The sequence below is a fragment of the Pagrus pagrus genome (assembly GCF_965226575.1).
Source record: "Pagrus pagrus genome assembly, chromosome: 17".
NCBI lineage: Eukaryota > Metazoa > Chordata > Actinopteri > Spariformes > Sparidae > Pagrus > Pagrus pagrus.
The window spans coordinates 5033327-5047043 of record NC_140201.1 but is presented as its reverse complement, the minus strand read 5'-3'; positions in this window follow the sequence as shown (position 1 = coordinate 5047043).

Sequence of the window (13717 nt, the reverse complement as noted above, 5' to 3'; positions counted from 1 at the left end):
GGCACAGCTCTTTCCATTAGCTTGTTATTAGGCTACGGGAGGTCACAGGGGACATTTCGGGCTCATTTGAATTTCAGGGAGGAGAGAGCCCCTGGAAGCTTCATCTGCATACAGTCACACCAACACGTATCAGCATAATGAGCTGCGCTTATCAATAAATAACTTCTTTATATAACACAGATTATCAATCACCCCGAGTTGATCATTTGTTAGAGCAGAAAGAGGAGAATCAGTCCTCTGAGAGCGCGAACACTGTGAGAAACATGCAAGTTCAGACTGGATGTCCTGAGCTCATAAAAGGTGTTGAGTCACCGAGGAGCAGAGCTGATATTACTTATAGTGATGTCACCGACTTAAAGGGGCAGCTTAGATTACTTTTCTTTAACCCAGATAGCTCGAGTTTGGGAAAAATATCAACGTCAGCATCCACCCCGATACCACGGAGGTGAAAGGAAGTTTGATTTTATTTATCGCCCGCAGTAAATAAAGATAATCTACAGGGCACCGCGGAGGCCGAGGCGTTCACATAGAAATTACAACGCCTCTGGTTTGAGTCCAGCTGGAGCCTCGGCCCTGAATCTCATTCTCCGTCTCTTTCACTGGTGATTTAATGTCGTCTCTCTCTTGTTTATTTCCCCAGAATATACTTAAAAAAAGTGTCCATTTTCAGTGGGACCACTTTCTCCTGAAGAAACGGTAGAGGTGTGCAGAAGGTGTATGAATGAATCTTCATCAACACACAGAAACAATCACAATCTGAACTCAGTTGTGAATAATAAAGTGCTGAGAATGAATCTTTGTACTGGATATCCTCATATAAACAGTGAGGCGTTCACTTACTGTTGTACATTTCAATGATGATCCGATAGCTGAGCAGCGTAACAAACTACGCTGGCATTCACTCCGAATCTTTGAACTGAACTGAACTGAACTGAACCGAAAACAATCAGTCAACTTCAACAGAATATTACAAATCATATCGTAATCAGATGACAGTCTGGCAGAGAAGTCGAGCCCGCTCGCTCATCATTGTCTCTGTCGCCATCTTAATGTGAAGAATGGAGACATCAGTGTAGCGACGTCTGGCTCCACACTGGAGAAGTTTAGTCTCATTGCGTCCAACGGCTGATCATTTTGGACATTAATCGTAAATATGTTATGCAGGCGGCGTCGTTAAACAGACACAAAACTTTCAGTTTTGACAAACACTTAATTTAAAACAGGACATTTTACTAAATCTACTCATGGACAACATTTTGAGAAAGGCTGGTCTGCACTGAGCTGATGTTTCTGAGACCGGGACGCTGAGTTTGTGGATTTATTGGAAAAATGAGGCCTCTTGCTTCAGTGAGGACGAAGAAACAGATCTCTTGGTCACTTCTTACGCATCTGTGATCACTCAATATTACTAGTATAGTAAATCACATAGTGCAGGTGTTGATATGAAGCTTAAATTATGATCACAGAGAGCAAAAGGGGACAGAACAGAGGTCTAACCAGACTGTCTGACATACTCTTGATCAGGTGTTGGCTGCAAAATGGAAGAGATTTATCCATCAGCCATTTCCTTCATGTTTTAAAGTGTCTCTACCAAAACACCCTGAAGATGCAAGTGTGGCTGCACTTTGTTTGGAGTAATCTGATTATAAAATTAGCTAATTAAACGTGGATGTATTCTAAGAAAGAGCGCACTTGAAATCAGCAGCGAGAGCTTTGAAACTCGCTCTGTGCGCATGAATCCGCCCTGCACACTCTCACCCTGATTAGCAGGATGATAACCACTCGAATATGTTTTGTAACTGGCTTCGTAGTTTTTTCCCGCTAATGAACCGCCACAGATTGTTGCACTGCATAATGAATTACACTGGATATCCTCAAACACTCACTGTGGCCAAGTGGAGGGAAAAAAAAAAAAAAGTGAGCATTTAATTAGGTGCAAGTCAGAGAGAGACGGCGGAGTCACATTCAATAAAGCTTTAATGTGGAGAGAGGAAAGAGAGATAGAGGCCACATTCAGTCCTTGAGGAGGAAGAGCGACTGCGTAGAGGAATGCGAGAGTTATATTTGACCTATTTGCGGCCCGGTGCCAAGTCTGTAATGGAGAGAGAGAGAAGAAGAAGAACATGAGTAAGGGAAACCCGAGAGGGAGAGTACGCAGACGAGAGGAGCGAAGGAGAGAAGTGTGAGCTGGCAGGACGCAGAGCGAGGCATGTGTGGAACGGTGTCAGTCTATATAGAGCGCAGTGTCTATGTGTTAACAGTCTCCTCTGTCTATCTCTGGAGGAACTCCCTCTTCCTATTCCTATTGGCACCACGCGCCGCTTCCTCCCATAATGCACTCCCCAAATACCCAGACTGCTCCGTCAACTCGCTCAGTATAGAAACACGCCGTCTGTAAACGTGTCACTACATTTCATTCATCAATCATGCGCCTTCAACCTGCAGCCCGGAGGTCGACTTTTAAAAAGATTATCTGCAACATCTCCCAGAATTACTCTCAGCCAGACCTCAGGGCACATGTTTGAACTTTGTCGAGGTCAATCAGATGGGTTATACGCAAGGACGTCATATTAAAGTGGTGCTTTGAGGCCAAAAAAGCTCAACTTCTCTGTTATTAAATAACCCAGATCTTCTGTGTTGTGGGGCCCGAGAGACTTCTGCAGACCGAGCCAGCTAACTTCCGCTTTAGCGCTTGGCTAGCTTGAATGGGGGTAAAAAATTTAATCTTGCAGCTGTTTTATTGGGCCGAATGGCTCCAGTTCTGACAGTGAAACAAGTCATTTTGCATTTTGCATTTTGCTCTTCCCGGGGGCTTTGTTACATGGCATGCACAGTTTTCAAATAAAGCTTTTTAGCCATGTTGCTGATTTAAAGCTTCATCGATCAATTTTTGGCCAACAGGAGGCAGAAAAACTCCAAAACAAAGATTAACAAACCTAACGTACAATGGCCTTATACGGTTGTTGAAGCTGTTAGCAAACATTAGCCTGCATACAAATTTAGCTGAACTGTAGCTGCGTTAGTATCTCATGTTTTTCTAGGGAACTGATGAATGTATTCCCAAAATTAACTTTTTTGCTTTGCGTGATTTGGGTTTTATGTCGTCGTTGACCGTCGTTAAGCTAAGCTACCTGTCCAGCACCAAACAGCAGACAGAATTAGCGACTAGCTGGTGAACATAATGCAGCATTTAGCAGGTAAAGACACAGTTGTGGAGATCAAATGTCAATAAGTTCACCACCGATGAACTTAAAGGTGATTATACATCAGTGTTGTGTTATTACAAGTTTAAAGCTGCATCTAATTGATCAAGGAGGAAAACAAGCTAACAGACACACAACGTTTGTTATAGTACGGACTTATTAAGTTGATGTAGCAAAAAAATTAGCAAACAGACCCAGAGCAATATTTTTATCCCATTAGAGCCATTTTTCTCTCTCTAGCTGTGCAAAAAGAACAAGCATAAGAAAAATGACACCATCAAGAACCAAAATTAGCCCAGAAACTCTTCCGATGAGTTACATTCTTGAACTCGACTGTTCAGGAAGCTTAAATTACGTTAAACCGACAGTGAATCACTCTCAAACTGAATTAGATGTCCGATTTAATTTAGCGGCGATAGTGATGCGAACAGGCTCTCTGCCCTCCAGAATCTCACAGTAGCTCATTCATAGCGTTTTACTGTCTGTTGACAGCAGATACAGAGGAGTGTGTAAAAGTCGACAGCACTAACACACCGACGGGCCAATGAAAATACTAACGAGCTGCTCAGATTTGGTTGAGTGTTGATCTAAAACTCTGTGGTTTGGATTGCGGAGCTGCAGGCGCAGGACTGATTTTCACTGCTGCGACTCTCGTCTCTATAAGGCCTGCTTCACCACCTCCTGCATCTATCTGTCCGTTCTCTCTGCCGCCCGCTCTTCACTTCCTCTTCTACATGATCTTGTCCTTTTTCGTCCGATCCTGGTCTTCATCACTTTGCTCTGTTTCCTTCTCTGCACGTCTCGTTGACGAGAAAACAGATCTGAGATTCAGCAGCGTTCTCTCGCCTCATCCTCCTTGTCTTTATTGTTTGGATTGAATGTATATATTTACGCTGACATGTATAGTCTACTGTCTTTACTGTCCGAGCGACGTGAGGCTTTGTTATAACACTTGTCCGTACCTGCGTGTCTCAGAGACGAATTATAGTTTCTGTCCTGAGGGATTAGGACGACTCTGACTCAGAGGACATATATTTTTATTGGAGACATTTTCTGCTTTTCCATTTCTTTTCCTTTCCTTCAGTCTTTATATTTGTGCATGTTAAAGACCTTGAAAGATAAAAAGGTAAAAGTCTGCACCAACTGAAGCTCCTCTTTCCCACAGAAATCACTGCTCCTGAACGCCTTTGAATGACTTTGTGACATCACACCATGTCACACATTTGCGTAGTTAATGCCCAGCAGCTAGTTTGGCACATACAAATTGATTTAGCACAGCTGCTCTGTTGTTGTTAGCGGTGCTGACTCAGGCATGTGTGAGCTGACCAATCAGAGAAGGCTTGGTATTCAGGAGGAGGGGCTTAAAGAGACAGGAGATAAAACAGAGTGTTTGAAACTGATGTTTTTTGAGCATTAGAGCATCTAAACTTTACAAGTGATTGAAAAAACATTGTAGTACTCTAACAGAACAAAAACAGGTTTGGAGACTGATGAACATCATTTGCAATAAAATGAATAGCTAAAGTTAAAATAATAAAAGATAAAACAAGCAATAAAACAAAAGATAAAGAAAACATTGCACATAAAAGTTAACAGTATACTTATAAAACCATAAAATTATCAGACGCTTCATAAAAGCCCGACTGAATCGATGTGTTTTTAATTTGTGTGTTTTAAAGTATCAGTAGAGACCGTTTTCTGTCCCACAACCTGAAATAAAAACTTAGGTTTGCCTGCTCCATTTTCTCTCTACTCTCCCTTTCATTTCCAGTTATTTGTATTTAATTTATTGTCTTTTAAGTTTCTTTCTCACTTGTGGTTTTGCCACTTATCCAAAGTAACTACGTCTGAGTGGCTCGTGGTTTAACGTCTAGTGAAAACACTTTGACAGCAGACTGACAGACGGATCACTCGTCGATACGATCGAGTGTTTGACCTTTCAGTTACAAGACGTTCCCTCCGCCCACAGGCCCATCCTGCCACCTACCATTAGGAAGATTTCTTCCACTGTTTGCAGTTATAAATCACTGTGCAGGGGAGTGTTGGCTGAGCAAGGCCTCCAGGATTGAATATCAGATGTTGGGTTTAGGGCAGGGTGGAGTGTGGCGGGCTTGGCTGCACACAGTTACGCTCCGATGGGTTTGGATTGAGACTGAGTTTGTCTGCGTCGGGTTGAGATTGGCTGGCACTGTGTTTGTGTAGGTTTGGCTGGGCTGGCGGGGTTGGCCCGGGCGGGAAGCCGCCTATAGGCTCAGCAATATGCAGGATTCCCGCTCCTTTTGGCTGAAGTCTAGAGCGTGATGGCAACAGACATCACACCAGGGCTGCGGTGATCAGCCAGCCCGACAACGCGCCAACCAACCAGCCATCCAGCCAACCACAAGCAGCCGGCCACCTACCACACACCCCGAGCGCACAGTTTTGTTTCTATAGCTACAGAGTGACTGTGTGCATCACAGCGGTTAGCAGGGGACGTCGAGTCTGGAGGTGTCTGGATCACAGAGACAGTCGAACGTCAGACGCAGATGTGGTGTCGTGTTGGCTTGTGTGTTTACATTTTAGGCGCGCAGCCACGAGCTCTCTGCAGAGACTGGAGGGCTGGAGGCCCGTCAGCACCAAATATATCCGTCCTCACAGTCTGTCAGGAGGGGAAACCCTGATCCGACGGCTCTTAGATCAACAGAGAGAGATAATCTACATAATTCTGACACTTTAACCAAAACCAGTCTGCTCAGATTGATCCGGGCAACTCTGATTACATCAAACATCACCAGGGTGGAAAGTAGCAGTACTGTAATCGAGTATTTCAGTTTACTTTACTGCATTTCAGAAGGAAATATGACACTTTTTACTGCACTGAATTCAGTTCAAAGCTGAAGTTATTTTCCAGTTAACTTTGGAGGCAGTTAGATTCACAAGATCACGATTTTGAGCCGAACAACCAATCAGCGTCTTTTAAACTACAGGCAGCTCCTGCAGAGGTTAGCTTAGGTGCTATAGCATCACTTATATCAGAAGTGGAGGGTGTTTGTTAAAGGAAAAGTTCATCCAAAAATGGAAATACAGTCATCATCTACTCACTGTCATGCTGATGGAAAGTCACAGTGGAGTTTTGTTGTCTGCGAAACATTTCTGGAGATTTGTTTGTCTTCTTTTTAAAAATTAAAAACCATCTGATGACCTGTCAGTGACAGGAGCTTTTATTTTTAGCAGTTCCAGTTCCCTTTACTCTGAATATTTAAGTACACTTCGCTGGTACTGTGTTTGTACTTTTACTTTTGAAGACATTACTTTCACTTCTGCACATGACTCGACCTCCAGACGAGTCCTGAGGCGCCAATAATCGTCTGAGTCCTATCAGATGAAGCAACAACAATTTGAGGGTTACCTTAAATAAACATCACCAACTAAACAAAGATTAAAATCCAGCGCCGCGGCTCATGAAAGCTTTGGTGAGAGCTGTTTGCTGGTTGATTTTCATATTCATTCAAAAAGAGTCAAACCAGTGTGACATGTTTGTAGCGGAGACAGTTTAACTGTTGGGACAGAATTTACATCTGAAACAGAGCAAACAGAGAAACAGCTTCACACGGATCAGCTGATTTACATGTATTATAACAGACTGACAGCAGGTAAAAGAGTTTGTGTGACGCTTTAATAAGTGAGTCTCTTCTGATCGACCAGCATGCTTTGGGGTTAATCTGACCGGCAGTCCTGGAATGTAACTAAGTACATTTACTCAAGTTCAAATTTAAAGTAATAAAACTGTTTTATTTCAGTGTTGCCACTAACCTGACACATCACGTCAGCATCTTTTCATGATTTCCTGTTCTATGTTGAAAGTTCATACTCTTGTGTGACGTTTTTTACTTTCCACTTCCGGCCTTTGTCTGCTTTCTCGCTCTTTATCACTCCAAGGTCACTAAAAATTGAGTTTCTTTTAAACGCCTCCTGAAAACTTCAGTTTTTGTTTATCTGTGTAGACGTTGAACGGAGCGTTTGTGGAAACGATGACGCCCATCGTTGCTTTGAGGAGCGACTCCACCACCAGATGAATCACCTTTTGCTTTCGTTTTCCTCGCAGCACCTCGGCCAGAAAGGTGTGAAATCAATGATAAGGAAATATGCATCATATAACTGTAAGTTCTTCTGTATTTGATGTGTTGGTGAAGTAGATGTTATCACCACCTACTGGCCCAACGTAAGAGTTTTAGCTTTTGTGATCATTTTTGAGATCTCGTGTGTACAGAGATATTTTGTAAAACAAAAGTCATGTGGGCAGGACTTCTTTAAAAACAGAGGAGGGGAAATATCCGCTTAGAAAAATATCCATAAAGGGTGAACAAGGCCTTTGTTGGTTCGTTTGTGAAAACATCTGAAACATCTCGTGGTTTCAGCTTCTCACGTGTGATTATTTGCTGCTTTTCATCTTAAATTAAACTAAACTGAATATGTTTTTCAGATTTGGACTGTTGCTCTGAGCTCTGGGTAATGTGACCTCATTTCTGACTTTAATCTTACATTTTACAAAACAAACATCAATTAAATGATCAAGCAAGCAATCAGCAGATTAATCCATAATTAAATTTACTCATTAACCAGAAATGAAGTCCTCGTCAACCAACTACAACAGTAACATTCAGCTTAAACAATGCACAGGTTGGATGTAACTGTGTACACTCACACTGGGCTCGTGATACTTTCACAATACTTCTTCTAAATGAAGGACCTTAACTTGTAATCGAGTACAGTTACAGCGTGGTATCAGTACTTTTACTGAAGCAAAGGATCTGGATTCTTTCTCCACTGCTGCTGACGGGTTTTTGTGTTTCGTCTTTCAGCTGAAGTGAAACATAAACATCTACCAAACTGAGAGTGTGAGTTTCAACATGAAATGACTTCTGATGCTCTGAACCCAAAACTGACAAGTGAGTGAGACAAATAATATTCAAGAGAAATCCTCGAGAGTTTGATCTGCAGGATTTTTGTGACATCGGACCAACAGAAGCTTTTAGGATGTTAGTAGAAACATGTTTGAAGGAATCTGATCTGCTCGGCCTTCAGGTGAAGATGAAGAGTGATTTGACTTTTCTCACTATAACAGGAGAACATGTCGGCTTGTTTAGCCTGTTCGTTTGAACCTGGATGGCGTCATGAATCCTCCAGTCGTCTCTGTGTCCTCACTTTCTTAATTCAAAGTCCATATTAATTAAGTTGTACGCTAAGTTTTAAATGTCCACTGACGCTCAGTGTGTGATGAGTTGGGATATCTCACAAATCAGTCCTTTGAATGAGACAGTGAGGACAATCTGATAAGCATCTCTTTGTGCTTCCCGTGTGAGTCTGACTGGAGCAACTTGATATAAATGAATATAAAATAAAACCACATTTAAAAGACAAGAACATACGATCAGCTCTTCATTTCCTGAGGTCGAGATGTTCTTCAGAGTCAAATGAAAAACAAGCTCATTGAAAGAGAACAAGAGGAACCTGTTGATGTTCCTGGTGAAGTGTTTGGGTCCCTGTGAACATCAGGATCTTTTTATAGTGAAAGGGCTCCATCTAGTGGCGGATGAGAGTCTGAACACGCTGCCCACGCTGGTTAAAGTGGCAGCAGCCGCTTATCTCTGACAACATGTCACTCCTTCATGACCTCTGAGACACTTTATAGTTTCTGTACTGAGGGGTCAGGGTGACTCTGACTCTGGTTGCTTATTAAGATAAAGTGTTTTGTTGACCAGTTTCATAGTTGAGCTCATTGAACCTGATATAAAAACTGAAAACTTGCACCACAGTGAAGGTTTGGCTGCTTCGTTGACAAACCCTCTCGATCATTTTCCAGTTATTTGTATTTGAATTATTGTCTTTTAAGTTTCTGTTAAACTTGGATTGACTTGTGCTTCAGCCACTCGTATCCAAAGTAAAAACAGGCTGAGTGGTTTGTGGTTTATTGTCTTGTGAAAACACGCTGACAGACAAATCGCTCTCAAAATACATGATGATTACGAACTTGATAAATATGAGTCCTTGTAAAGAGGACAGATGTTTAGTTCCATGTCAAAAACCCAAAAATCACACTCGAGTAAAAGTAAAAATATTGTGTACAACTCGAGACTCAAAAATCAACTTTTCTTACAAATAGCACCTTTAAAATATTATTTTTGGTTAGTGTTACTCAAACAAATAATAACTGAGTAAAAGTCTATTAAATGTAAGCATCAAAAGTAATTTTTTGGTCAGTAAATGTACTTAAGTATCAAAAAAGTCAGAGTAACTTATACATATTTTTACATGTCTGTATCTGTACATTTATGGGTCAGAACAGATCTGATATTTAGCATATTTATATCCTTTTTCTAATCTGATTGCCAATAAAATAAATCAATTAAAACATGTAATCTGCAAAGTGACTAGTAACTAAAGTTAAGTGTAGTAGTGGAGTAAAAAGTTCAATATTTGCATCCAAAGTGTAGCAGAGAGGAAGTGTAGAGTATCAGAACATGTAAATACTCAAGTAACGTACTAGTAACTTAAAAAGTACACTACTTGAGTAAATGTACTTTGTTACATTCCGCCCCTGTTTGTGTGTAATCGTTTGGAAGGTGGGAGTAATAAAACAGATCCAGTCGGTTCCTGCCGCCCTGCGTCCTCGCTGCTCCGGTCCGACTGAAGCTGTGGACTTCACGGCCGCTTCACACCTGGTATTTCTACTAGGTTTCCCAAACATTTGGCTTCTTCACATCTGGCACGCAGAGTGTGTGAAGATGCAAACACAGAGCTTCATTCACAGTCAGTCGCAGTGAAAGGCTGAGAGCGTTGGAGACGGACTGAGTTAGTTTCTTCTTCCTGCAAGCTGCTCCTCAGGGACCTGTGGGTTACAACATGTTGGTTCCCAGAAGAGAGACTGGGACTGACTGGAAAACACACACACACACACACACACACACACACACACACACACACACACACACACACACACACACACACAGAGGCGAGGCCACCCACATCTGAACCACCCAGGACCACGAGCAGCATCATTACTTCATGAGGGAGGCGGCTGAGTGTCAAAGCGACACATCATCAGTTTCACACAGAAGCCTCGTATCTGCTTTTATCTTCACCACAGCTGGCAGCAGCTGGGCTTCGCCACCAAGTCCCACTAAGTAACGTTGACCAGGATGTTAACAATCATTCTCAGATCAAACTGTGTGTTTTTCTGGTCACTATGTCACCAAACGCTACCGAGAGATTTGTTCCTATAGCTCATCGCCGAGTCATTTTCTGGACAGGGAACTGAGCAGCTCTAATTTTTACCCAGAGGCTTTCTGTATGTGGAGCTGGATGCACCGGCGTGATTTACTGTAGATGGCAGGAGCCGTGAGGATTATGGTTTGGCTGATGTGTGACATTACAAAGCTGCAAACAACTTGTGAAAAAAAAGAAGACTAAGAGGAGGAGGAGGAGGAGGAGGAGGAGGCGTGTAGAAACGATGCAGTCTTTGGAAAAAGAAAACAACTTCGATCTTCTCTCCATAAACAAAACAAAAACACCTGTGAGTGTGTGCCGGGGGTCTGCGAGCTAACTACAAGAGCACCGGCACATTAAATATCTATAATCTCTGGCAGGTTTCAGGGCTCCCGTCCTGCCCCGGGCCCCCTGAATGATTCAGGGGTTTCACCTCCCTGATGGCACCGACTCAACATGTGGAACTGCAGGAATGTAAAGAAAAGTGCATGTGTGCTAAAAAATCCTGCTGCCATGTCAGCAACTCTCCACAAAACCAGAACTGTGAGGAAGGAAAGACGGGAGAGTGAGAGACAAGAAGACAGAAGAAGAGTTTGTCTCATTGTGTTAAAGGAGGCAGAGAGGAAAGAATAAGACCATCATGCTGGATTAGTTTATATGTTCACAAAGCTCGACTGTTTCCACAAATCTCCTGAAAGTATTGATTCTGCAGTTCAGATGAAATATTAGTGTTGAGAGAGACAGTTTGGTCCAGAACTGAACCAACTGGGTCGAGTGCTGTTGTTTGGTTTCCAGTATACAAAAGTGTCTGGGCGTTGAAAAGAGAAAGTATTCAGGCACTCGTGGAAAGAAAGTAAATAAAAAAGCTTTTTGTTAATCAGGATTATTAAGCTTGTGAGGCTCGTCTCCTCCTCAGTGTCTTCATCAGAGTCGCCGTGTCTGAAGATTGTTTCTTTTCTCTCTCATCCTTCAGATTCCTCCAGCTGACTGCATGTGAGACGGACTGAGAACCTCTGAATCTGTATTGTGTTTGAAGGACACATATTTCTTCCTTATGTTACACTGAATTTCATTTTCACGGCAAAATTACAAGTATTCACTTTTTTCTCTGAGAATTTTTTATTTAAAGTGGTCATAAAAATATTATTTTGGCCACTTGGAGGCAACAGAAACCCCAAAATAACAAAGGCCTGTGTCCACATAGCGTTTTTTTTCGGGCAGCAAAGCGCTGGCTGTTCGCTCAGAAGTGCTGAGATGAAGCGTTTGTGCTCTGAGAGAAAACACTGCACGCGACTTTGACAAAAATATCTTGACGACCGCCCCTTTGCGGTTTACTATCCCGTTTGTTTTTTTATTTGACATCGGGGCAACAGAGCAAGGAGGATGTAGGTGCATGTCATGATCCATTGGAGACAAAATACGGTGAATATTATCGCCAAGGACAGAAAAAAACGCACAAAAAAGATGCTGGCACTCAGAAAAACACACATATAGTATTTATATATCTATTTTCACATCAACTGGAGATGTAAGGCAGCTTGACAGCATCAGTTTGTTTCAGGAAGTGCCCCAAAACGACACATTGCATGTTTAAGTTCACGTGACAAAGCCCTCTAGTGGCTGCAGGAATTATGACGGGAGCAAAGGAGGAAGTAAGTTTCTACGTTTCATGTGAAGCATATCACCATTTCTACAATACCCATCATATTATGTTGAGTATATCAGCTGCGTGTCCTCTCAGGAGGAGGAAGAGTGGATGCTGGTGGTGTGACATCAAGGTGAGTCCAAGCGGGTCATTTTAGCGGCTGGTGGGAACATTTTTCTGCCATTTATTGGGCTAAAAAAACAAACTTTGCTGACCTCTTCACCATGTTTACAGGCATTTGCAGGATATAAAGATATGTGCATCCTTTTGAAATATTTTAAGAATGAAGTAAAACACTCTCTAAACTTGCACATTCATGTTCATACACCAGAAATAAAGCATAATGTGTTGATTGTGTGATATACGCCACTCGCTCTCTATAACACATGACTGCGGCACAAAACAAATGAAAAGAACAACAAAGACGCAGGAGATGACTTTGGTCTAAATTCGCACTTTATTCCTAACACTTACAGGTTTGTTTTGTCCCCGTTTCCCTGGCCCCCAAAACAACAGGCACACAGATAGCGATGAGTTAAGGGACAGTAGAGAACAGTTTCAAACCCAAACGTTTCCAACAGAATCGGGTTATAGAATCAACTCAGACAGAGAGAGCCTCGAGGTCAAAAAACAGCATATTGTAAGCATACTTCAAAAACAGAAAAAGGACCCAGAAAACAGATACTAAAGCTTACAGAGCAGATCATCTTTTCATGTTCGTCATCACCGTCATCACCGTCGTCGTTAGGCTATATTAAAGAATACTTTTGTTTCGAGTTTATCATAAAAACGTGGGCGTTGTACAATGCGGAGAAAAAAGAAAAGCAAGGTGTGAAGATACAGTGGAGCTCTTTGGTTTTCACTATTGAGGTTTTTTTTTTCTTTAGCAGTAAAATCTATCTTTGCTGTCCTCTTAACCTTTGGATTTAAGCTGCATTGTAGAAAAAATAGAAAGGAAAACTTTTTAAATTTCTCCTAAATAAATGAACGATAACACGGGGCAAACTATATCGACTGAAGTTATTCTCTCATTTTTTTTTCTTCCCACTCTGTTGTTAGGTTTTTTTTTTTTTTTTACATTTTGTGTTCTCAAGGCCAAAAACAGGAGTTTCTTTTTATGTCACGGTGACTTGGAAAGTTGAGCATAGTAGTAAAATTAACATTCACAGCCACAGAAGAACTACAGTAAAAAACTGTCAAGGCCTGAAGTGCTCTTATTATCCGACAGTGTTTTTATATTAACGACAGGCGCTGGATACCTTTTATTTTAGCAGTTACAGTCCCTAACAAGAATCCTGAATGTTTATATACACATGGAGTGAGTGTGTGTGTTTGTGTGTGTGTGTGTGTGTGTGTGTGTGTGTGTGTGTGGTGTGTTTGTCGTGCAGTGTCTCGCTGCGGAGGTTTTTAACTTTGGTATTATTCTCTGTCCACCACAGCCGAGTCGGACTACACAGGCACACATACAGACGGAGCTGCGCTGCTGTCGGAGAAAAACAACACGCAATTTATTAAAAATATAAATTTGTGTTTTCTTACGTTGAGTTTGGTGCGAGCGGTGGATTTTTTAAACAGCCCAAAAGGGCGAGAAAAACACGATAAAAACATAAATTAGCACGTATGT